This window comes from Curcuma longa, chromosome 1 (genome assembly GCF_044706935.1).
Source record: "Curcuma longa cultivar G26 ecotype Majalengka, Jawa Barat chromosome 1, ITB_CL_G26_1.1, whole genome shotgun sequence".
NCBI classification, from domain to species: Eukaryota; Viridiplantae; Streptophyta; class Magnoliopsida; order Zingiberales; family Zingiberaceae; genus Curcuma; species Curcuma longa.
In genome coordinates this window covers 2,055,208-2,064,452 of record NC_133861.1, presented here as the reverse complement: position 1 = coordinate 2,064,452, position 9,245 = coordinate 2,055,208, and positions in this window count along the sequence as shown.

The following is a 9,245-nucleotide window of genomic DNA, read 5'->3' as shown; positions in this document are numbered from 1 at the left end:
CCTCGGCGAAATCATCCCCGTCTGAGGTTTCTTGGGTGGCATCGTCATCTGCTTCAACCTGTAAATTGAAATCTGATATTTTAGTAAATGAAATAAGAAAAGTGAAATGTCAAGCATTCGCTTACCCGAGTCTCGTAGTCCACCACAACTTCCCCCCCTACCCATTTTTTGTTTACCGCATGGAAGAGGAAGGAGGCGACCAAAGGAATTGCGCTCGAACCACGAGGTATACTCTGTTTGCCGATCAAGATAATCCGCTGCAGGGTATCCTAAAGACTCGTCCTGTGCCGCAAGAAGATGACCTGGAATGGCCAGCGCCGTCGCCATGCTCCTGGGTGGTCGCCTAGGCACAATAAAACTAGCCTCATACGAGGTCTGGTGCCAGCACCTCTCTCCTAGGTACCACTCGCGTATCCCCGGTCCAGAAAAAAATCTCGTCGCTGCCAAGGCCGAGACCACGCAATTTTTATCCCAATGGAATGGAAGGAATCCCCCCATGGGTGCCACTCTACCTACATCATGTTATAGAGGGATTTGGTAAGATGAAAGTAAGCCGAAGTGAATTCATTCCATGATGAGCAACGGGAGTAACTAACCTTCTCAGTGGTTAACATGTCAATCTGGGCCCGGTTCACGTCAGCTTGGTGGGCCATGCCACGCCTATTCCTATTCTATTATTTGTTCGACACTTCCTTTTCCATTCCAAAGGCTCTGAGTCTTTGAGGATGGGGCAACAGAAGTCGAAGTACTCATATCCCCGTTCTGAAAGAGGCTCGACCAATAAGGAGAGGTAAACGAATACTCCTTCGCTTACTCATTCCTCTGTATGGCTTGGGGGTTGGCTTGCTTGGGCGACTAAAAAGTAGGAGTTCGACTTATGATATCTCCTAGCTGGCTTGCCGGACTGACCGACTAGTAGTGATAATACCTCCCCTCCACATCCTCTGCTTGCTACTTAGGGGTTGCTGGTGACGGTGCCGACTCCGGTGGACTGGTCTTCTGAGCTGAGCGACTGTAGATGATGTTTTGGGAGCAACCGCTGGAGCAAGTTTCTTCAGGAGTATGGGAGATTTCTGGTTGGTTTGACTGCACTGTTTTAGCTCTCATCGGCTTTGAAGCTGGTTCGTTAGAGGATGTCCTATTTGTATTTGCTTCGTAGACGAGCTCCTTGCCTGATGCCCCCCGAGCCGCTTGGCTCGGTAAGACTCTGAAAGAATGAAGACCATGTAGAAACTTCTCTCCAGAGGCGGCCGACGTGACCGATCACTCTTGCCCCTCGCGTCCTTCTGTTTCAGAGATTCCTCAAAATCACCCAATGCCTTCTTTAGCTTTTCTGCGAACGATGGCTCTGAACTGGTAGACAGTGGTGATCCTGGAGGTGAATAAGGACCGTATTGTCCTGCAATGGTCTTGTCAGAGCAAGGTAGCGTTAGCAAGAGGAGCAAGCGAAGCGGGCTCGCTAGCTAGCTTTCCGTTTTCTCGCTGCTCGCTATTTGCAATAGACAAGAGGTTGCGCTAGCAAGGTAGTCGTCAGACAATAGACAATGGGATTAAGCCTTCAGTCTGAGACATAAAGACACTTTTCGTCGTTTGAAGAGCCGAGGTTGCTTGCAATACGAAAAAAGTTTTCGAGTATTCCCGGGCTGTTTAAACTTGTGCGGAAGGTTTGTTTCTATTCCGCCTAAGCCTGTCAATCGAGCAATTGAAACAGGTGATATCTACAATTGATGTGTGAGTAGCTTTCGAGATGGCGACACATCATTATACGAAAAATGTACGTTCAGTTGAATTTGGTCATGATGATTTGGAACTTTCTATCAGGGCTTCCGGTTTTCCGCTCAGGGAGAGCCTTCACGATCCGAAACGAAACTCACATCCACTTCTTTGTCGCATCGCATAGAAGAGATAAGGCTCACTAACCCCCACAGTTGTTCAGACTAAGCCTAAGTGAAGGCCGCTATCAATCCTTTAATTAATTAAGCGTAAGCGCCGCAGCTTTCACCGCTTACTTTAGTTATATCCCGAAGCTCTGATTGCAAGCAACCTCACTTCACACCAACCCACTTTCTTTTTTTTTATTACCGAATCACTGAGTTGCTAGACTCTGGAAAGCAGACAGTCTATTGCGGATCTTCATTTCAATCATAGGAAGCAGAGAGGACTGGATCTGGATACCGTAAGGCACATGCAACAACACGAAAAGCGTCAGATAAGGGGATGTGACCATGAAGAGGTTGGGCTGGTTTTGACCGATTCTCTCTTTCGGTAGCAGACACCGGGATAGGCTAGGCTGGGAAACCTTATTCGATACGATAGGACAGGTAAACTAAGCAAGGCCTGGGTCGAGAGACCATTTCATATTCTCCGGTTCCATTCCAGTATGTAACCTGTAACAAAACTCTTGGTCGAGCTGCCGAGCTGGGTTGGTTAAGTCATTTCATCCCATAAGCTGTCTACTGAGCTCCCCACCTTCTTTCTCTTTCTTCTCCACAGGCGTTGGAACTACTCTAAGGACTCTCTTCCTTTTAGCGCCGGCAGAAGTAGGTAATTAGGTCACCTAAGAACAGCAGAATCCGAATCCGACTTTCGCTAAACAAGAGCTCTTTACTGCTAAGCTGATCACAACTTCACATTCAACAACAGCAAAAAGACGACTCTAGCCCGCTGAACGCTTTGAACATTCTCCTTTATCGGAAAGGGCTATCTTACTCTTTCTAGGTCCTAGCTGGATGGGTCAAATTCTCGTATATAAAGGAGCTAAACTGCCCTTTTTATCTACTACAGATAAGAGATAAGTAACATATGAACATGATCTTTTTCCAACTTTGACTTTTAGAGCAGTGTACTAAATTGATAACAAGGTATGATCTAAACTAGAAGTACATGTTTTTGACCTACCTGTAATTGATTTACCTAGTTTCGAAAAAGGGGCCTCCTCTCTGTCTTGTACTTAACCTATGACCTCTATTTAACCCAGGCTTTTTAGTAGATTAGATCGTGTAACAACTCTTTTTTTTTTTTAATAAAATAGGAATCCCACCGGAATAATAAAGATAGGAAAGGTCAACAGGCTCGTAACATTCGCTTTCTCTGTACCTCGTTCACTTAGGTGATATAATAGATCACGCCTCTAACTCGAAATATCATAATAGTTGAGAGAAAGTAGCCGTAGAAAGCACTACTTCCCACTTTTTTGATGTAGTTGCTCCGCTCTTTCTTTCTCGATATTCTGTTAGTGCTAAATCTACTGATCATTGGTAGAAGAGAGAAAAAGTAAGCGGGGTGCTTTCTCTCCTTCCTCCCGGTATCCCCATTAGTTGATAGTTGGAATTGGAAAGAAATTCCAGATCATTCAGATTGAAGGCGGGATATGGATGGAATCGAGAGGGAAGAAAAAGTCCGGTGTGTGTTGGAGCTTGTGAGCGTGAACGCTCTCAGTTCCCGACATGTTCTGGACACTGAGGAATAATAGGACACATGATGGGGGGTGACCCACCTTAGTTGGGAGGTCGCCCTAAGGTTACGATCCGTCGGATAGGGAAACCAACCTGGATCCGCTTTCCTCCAAGAGCCCTACCGATTGGGAAGGAGATCAAGTTGAAAACAACTGAGATCGGATCTCTCACGGAAATGGTGAGGCCGTAAATTCATTATGTCTTTCTTGTACCTAACCAAAATAAGTAAACACATCATGACCTTCTCGTAGCTCCCTATTGATATAAAAGGGGATGAAGGGTGAAAGAAAAATAAGAAGCTGAGGGAATAAAGAGCCACCGTTAGGTGGTTCTGCGCCAAGTGCGATCGATTGTCCTTCCTTTCTTTATAGATTGAACTACCGTAACTCCACTCAACCGTCAATTCCATACTAAAAGTTGAGTTACCGTAAATATAAATATAAATATATATATATATATATATAAAGGGGGAAGAGTTTTTACTGAAGCCGAAAGGTATCCTAAAGGAATGGTAGCACCACAATCCACCCAGACGCGGCCATCATAAATGGTTCGTGCGACGGCGGCGGAGGCAGGTTCGGGATAATCCATTCAATTCTATCGCAGAGATGTTTAAACGAGTGGGTTTCCCTAGGATAATATTCCTTTCAGGCTGGTTGTTTAGTTTAACCGAAAAAGAGGCCTTAGGTTAGGTGTGCAATAGAGGTTGAGTCATTTTGTTTGAAATGCCCTCAGTAGGTAGTAACAAGGCTTACTCAAGATCACTAGCTCATCGAAGCAGACCAGAGATCATAGACCTAGTCAAGGAACAAGCCGAGAGAGCTACTGCCCTAACTCACTAACTGGGGAAAAGAACAACTCTCTTTCTAGAGCTACGGATCGGGGGGCTACTCAACGCCCACTAGGGTCCCCTCTTTGAGAAGCTCCGAAGAGAAGTTCAGAAAAGAGCTACTTCAGGAGCTGCCCAGCATCAAGTAAGTCTTACCTTTCCTCTCCTTAAGAACTCAAGAACTCGGCCCTCCTCTTCAGTCGGCCCTCACTCCGAACTCTTTACTCATTAGGTCCATGGATTCCGTTCTGCCCGAAGCCGAAACAAGGCAGGTTCTGAAAGAGCTCGACCGATGCAGATGAGAAGAAAGGAGGGAGAGCTGCTCGGTCTTTCCACCAATGAGCACTTGCTTGAGGCCCCTTCACGCTGCAACCAAAGACCGCGCTTCGCAAGAACCGAGACCTTTCGGCAGTCAACCTAGGGTTTCCTTACGATAGCTCAGGTTGGTTAGTCAAGTCAATGGCGGCTATAGGAAGACATAAAAGATGAAGCGGGGAAGTGGTTCAGCACTAAATAAAGCATAGCCATGGCCGGCTAGCGAGCCACGCCTGGATTTGTTCTGCTTGGGAAGGCAAAAAAAGATGATGAATGTGCAAACCAGTTCATCCTTTCAAGCATTCCAGCAATCACATCACCTATTCTTTGCTGGATGAGAAAGTTTCTCCAAAATAAAGGAGCTGGTCCTTTAGAAGCCGATCAACCTCACCCCAGGTAATCACAGCTTTCTTCCCCTCAGGTCAAAAAAAAAGTAAGAACTCGCTTTCGCTTCTCTTTCTATTGGGATGTAGGCGACCAAAAGGAGCTTGTTCTCGTGGACTTTATTAGGTTATTAGGTTTGCTCGCTCGGTACTTTCAACAAGAGCCTTTCCTCTCTCTATCTGACAAAAAGAAAAAGGAGGCTTCTACTATTTTATTTAGAGGAGGAGATCTAAAGAGAGGAAAGGTACGGGTAGATTCACTAGACAGTAAGCTTTTCCTGCTTATGGTAGACATAGAATGTTCAGATCCTTCCTTTTAACCTTAAACAGCCTCTTAGGAAAAAAAAAGCGGGGCTTTCTTACAAGTTGACAGATATCTAACTACACTAGTCAATCACAAAAGCCTCCAGGAAAGCCAGAGCTCATAGAGCCAGAAACCGAAAAGTACTCCGTACCTGAACCTGAAAGTGAAGTAAGCTTTTTTTCTTTTAATTATACCATTCAACAATTTTTTTTGAAGCTAAACTAGAAACTAGTAGTAGTATTAGTAAAGAAAATGACTTCTATATCATTTCTTGTAGTTGAATCTCGATAAAGGGCTTTAGCTTTTGGGGAGGGGATGTCACTCGCATGGTAGCTTCTTCAACTGCAAAAGTCTCGGTTGAAAGCGTTGAAGGTGGGGTTTTTTTCTCATCTTTCCGAGTTGCGTGGATCCTATTCCTAGAATTTGATAGTGATATTATGCTATTATAGTTCACTTCATTCGAAAACGAAAAAAAGAGCTCTATATTGTATTGGTATTGATACTGGCCGACTTCTTTCTTAAGTGGGAACAGTTCTCCTCAACTGAAGGTGCACCTACTGTCTTCCTTTTCTAAGCCTTTGAAGTCAAGTCAGTAAAATAAGCGTCTTGTCTTTGACTCTAAGATCTATAGCTTTTATATTATCCCCCCTTTTCGCTTCCTCACTTCCAGGGCTATCTACGTTAAATTATCCCCGTAGAAGAAGAATTCCCAGCAATCTGTCTACACCATCGGAAATCACTAGCGCTTTCTACCTTTTGAGTATCAAGCATCTATAAAGAGTTGTAGGAACTGGCATCATAATAAGTATAGTCTAGTACCAATAAAATAGAATATACAATTATCTTAAATATAGAATGAAGAAAGACAGAACGAGAACGAAAAAGATCTTTCTAGACTCAATTCTCAGTTTAAGTTTAAGGGTTTTCATTCCTAAATCAAGAATGATTCCTTCTTGTATACTAATTTCTTTCCTTCTTCTATCAAACTATTCCCTTCCTTCCTGCTTCTATCTAAAAGGCTATCCCTATTTTATCCCACTCCTACTCCAATCTGCTCTAACCCTCTCGTTCCTTTTATGGAACATCACTACGTCAACCCTTACGGACCAGTGACTTCATCCCTATCGAAGCAGATATTTGCTTGTAAATTATTCTATCAAAGAAGCTTGTAAATCCCTATCTCTAAACTTCTGGGGATTATTCCGGTTAATAAAGGACCTCGGCAAATGAATCAAAAGCCAGTAAAGTCCAGAAAGACGATAGGTTGGTGTTATAGGGGATTCGCGTGGTAAGAGGGGAAGGTAGCCGCTGTTGGATGGGGAAGGATAAGGATAAGGTAGAACGTTGACCTTTACCAAAAGAAAGAAGAGCTATTGGCCAGTTTCCCGATACAGCTCGACCGATTTGGCAGATGCGACCGATGGAAAAGATCTAATTTTTTAAGGAAGTAAGTAATTCGTGGACTGATTCTGACCGTTTACCAGAAGAAAACAGAAGAGCGGTACCTCTGATTCTAGGCCATCCATCATATAGGGCTACTTCCATATAGACCATAGGCTTTTTAGGGGTACTTCTAAGTAAACACTTCTCCCTTGAGTTCTCCTCGAGCCTGGACCCTTGCGCAGAGCGAGTCAAGTAAGCAGCATCTTGTTGGCGTAGGTTGTAAGGCTAGGGAAAGCCATACTATAATATAAGTTCGAATGCATTTCTTCAATTTACGACTATATAGGCCGGGAATACGGGAATCAGAGCTATCGTAATCATTCATTAATCCGGTCGACGAGACTCACCACTTTCTTCCTCCACACCCTAACTTTGACTTCTTTGAAAATCTGCACTTAGGCTCCACACTCTGTAGGCGAGGTTTGCCTACGACTTTATCAACGAAAGACCGGAACCACATCCGCCCGAAGATCTCATACTCTTGAAGAGAAAGGCCACTGCCTGCCAAGATAGTTCACCCTTTGCGAGAAAAGATCTTCGTCGAACCTTTTCCCAATGTTTTCTAACATATATAAACATAGATTTTAGAAAACAAGCGAAATCTCATTTACGTTTTTTCAGTAGTGTGAGCTGGGCCTAGACTAACCAACCAATAAGATGGCGGTAGAAACCATTCCCGGTAAAAGGAAGGAGCATGATTCCCTTTCTTGATTTGACCCAAATAGATAGATTACCAAAAAAGAGTAGCACTTCGCTTTGCGAAAGCACAGTCATCCCGCACTGATGAGTTCCTCAGTTCGTTTTTGTACTTATTTGACTAAACGACTCCCAAAATTCTTAACCCGAACTACATCCATCCCGACACTAACCACTTATATTGTCGTCGTCCCGCCTCTCCCCCGCTCGAAACCAACGGAAAGAGTCGCTCCCGCCTCGCCTCTGGATTGACAACCAAGGGATGAGGCCTTTCCCACCTCCATACTATAATAACAGATAAATTTTTCGTTGCAGAACTCAAGTTGACTAGTCCGCTTACTTATGCTCTGAGATAGAGAATCCTTAGCTTATGAGGTCTTATTCGAGATGTAATTAACTGCTTCTCCTCCTTGAGAAAGCTGGCTTGCATAACGAGAGAAGCGCGTAATTGCTCTAAGTGCGAGCGCGCGCGCAAAAGTTCGAGCGGCCTCACTACTAGAACTATGGTTGAGTGGCATGGAGCTGCTTGAACACAATCAAGTCTGGGAAAAAGACAGATCTTCCAAGGTTGGAATATTTTTGCCTATGTGATGTAAATTCCTTCTGTAATGGAATGTCAAGCTTAACTTAAGGGAGGATAAGCTATGGAGCTAGTACAATACCCTTTCTGATCTTTGTCTCTTTTGTCTTGTCCCTTCGCCTGCCTAGCGGCTCATTTAGACCTTCGCCTCAGCTCTAATAGATGGGCTCGTGGATCTTTGATTCGATAGCTTGGCTTCTGAGGAACGGCTGTCCGATCATAGAATTCTTCTTAGAAAGAAAAGAATAAAGAATAGACTGTTCGTTCCGACTAGTGCTACTGTGGCTGTCCTCTCTTTTGGCGGTCCTATGAATCGATAAAGAGAAGGTCAAAGTGGGAACTCCTAGTATGAATAGTCAAAGCTCTTCCTCGCCGTCAAACTACTTCTATCTTTCAGGTGTAGAGGGAAAATAGAGTCTTAAGCAGCAGCCGATCTGCGATATCATTTCTACTAATGCCCGAGCTACACTCTTCTATTCTAAGTCACACAGCTGATATGCGATAGCTTACTAGCTGCTACAACTCATTAGCGAAAGCAGGAAAGCCATAACTCTTAAGCGTTCGTACCCCAGACCCCTGGGTGACTCACTAGGCCGGTATAAGAAAGATAGCTATTCAATAAGCAATTATGAGAATTGAATTCTAATGCTAAGTAAGAATAGAAGCTAACTTATGTAATTATACATTAGGTGAACCTCTCGTTTTTTAAAAGGTCGACAAACTCATTACATTCCTCAGATGGATCCCCGAATTCTCTTTCTCTCTATCTTCCCCGCATTTATGGACCACTCCACTTTCTGTTCTGTTTTGTTCCCCACAGAGTCAATGGTAGACCTTTCTAGACCTCTTGCTGGAAAAAAAAGCTTCTTTATCTCTTGTCATTAACTTTATGCATCTGTGACGCATCTTTGATCTAGTATTCTTTTATCTGATCTCTGAACCCAGTCTACTCAAGAGCTTGATTGAAGTGAAGAGGTCTGAGTGCGAACTATCAAAGCTTCGGGGCTCATTAAGATGAGGATAATATATATTAAATAAGGATCATTCCTATCCGTACTATAGAAGGAACCCGCTTATGCCTATTGAACCTAGGAAGGGCTTTTTAAGAGGATGACTTAAGAAGTGCATTTCTTTAACTCCATCTTTATCTTTAGATTTTTGTATTTGTTATTGATGCAACTTGAATTTGAACATAGGATACAGAAAGTGACGTACCCGAAAAGCTTCATCCAGTAAATTT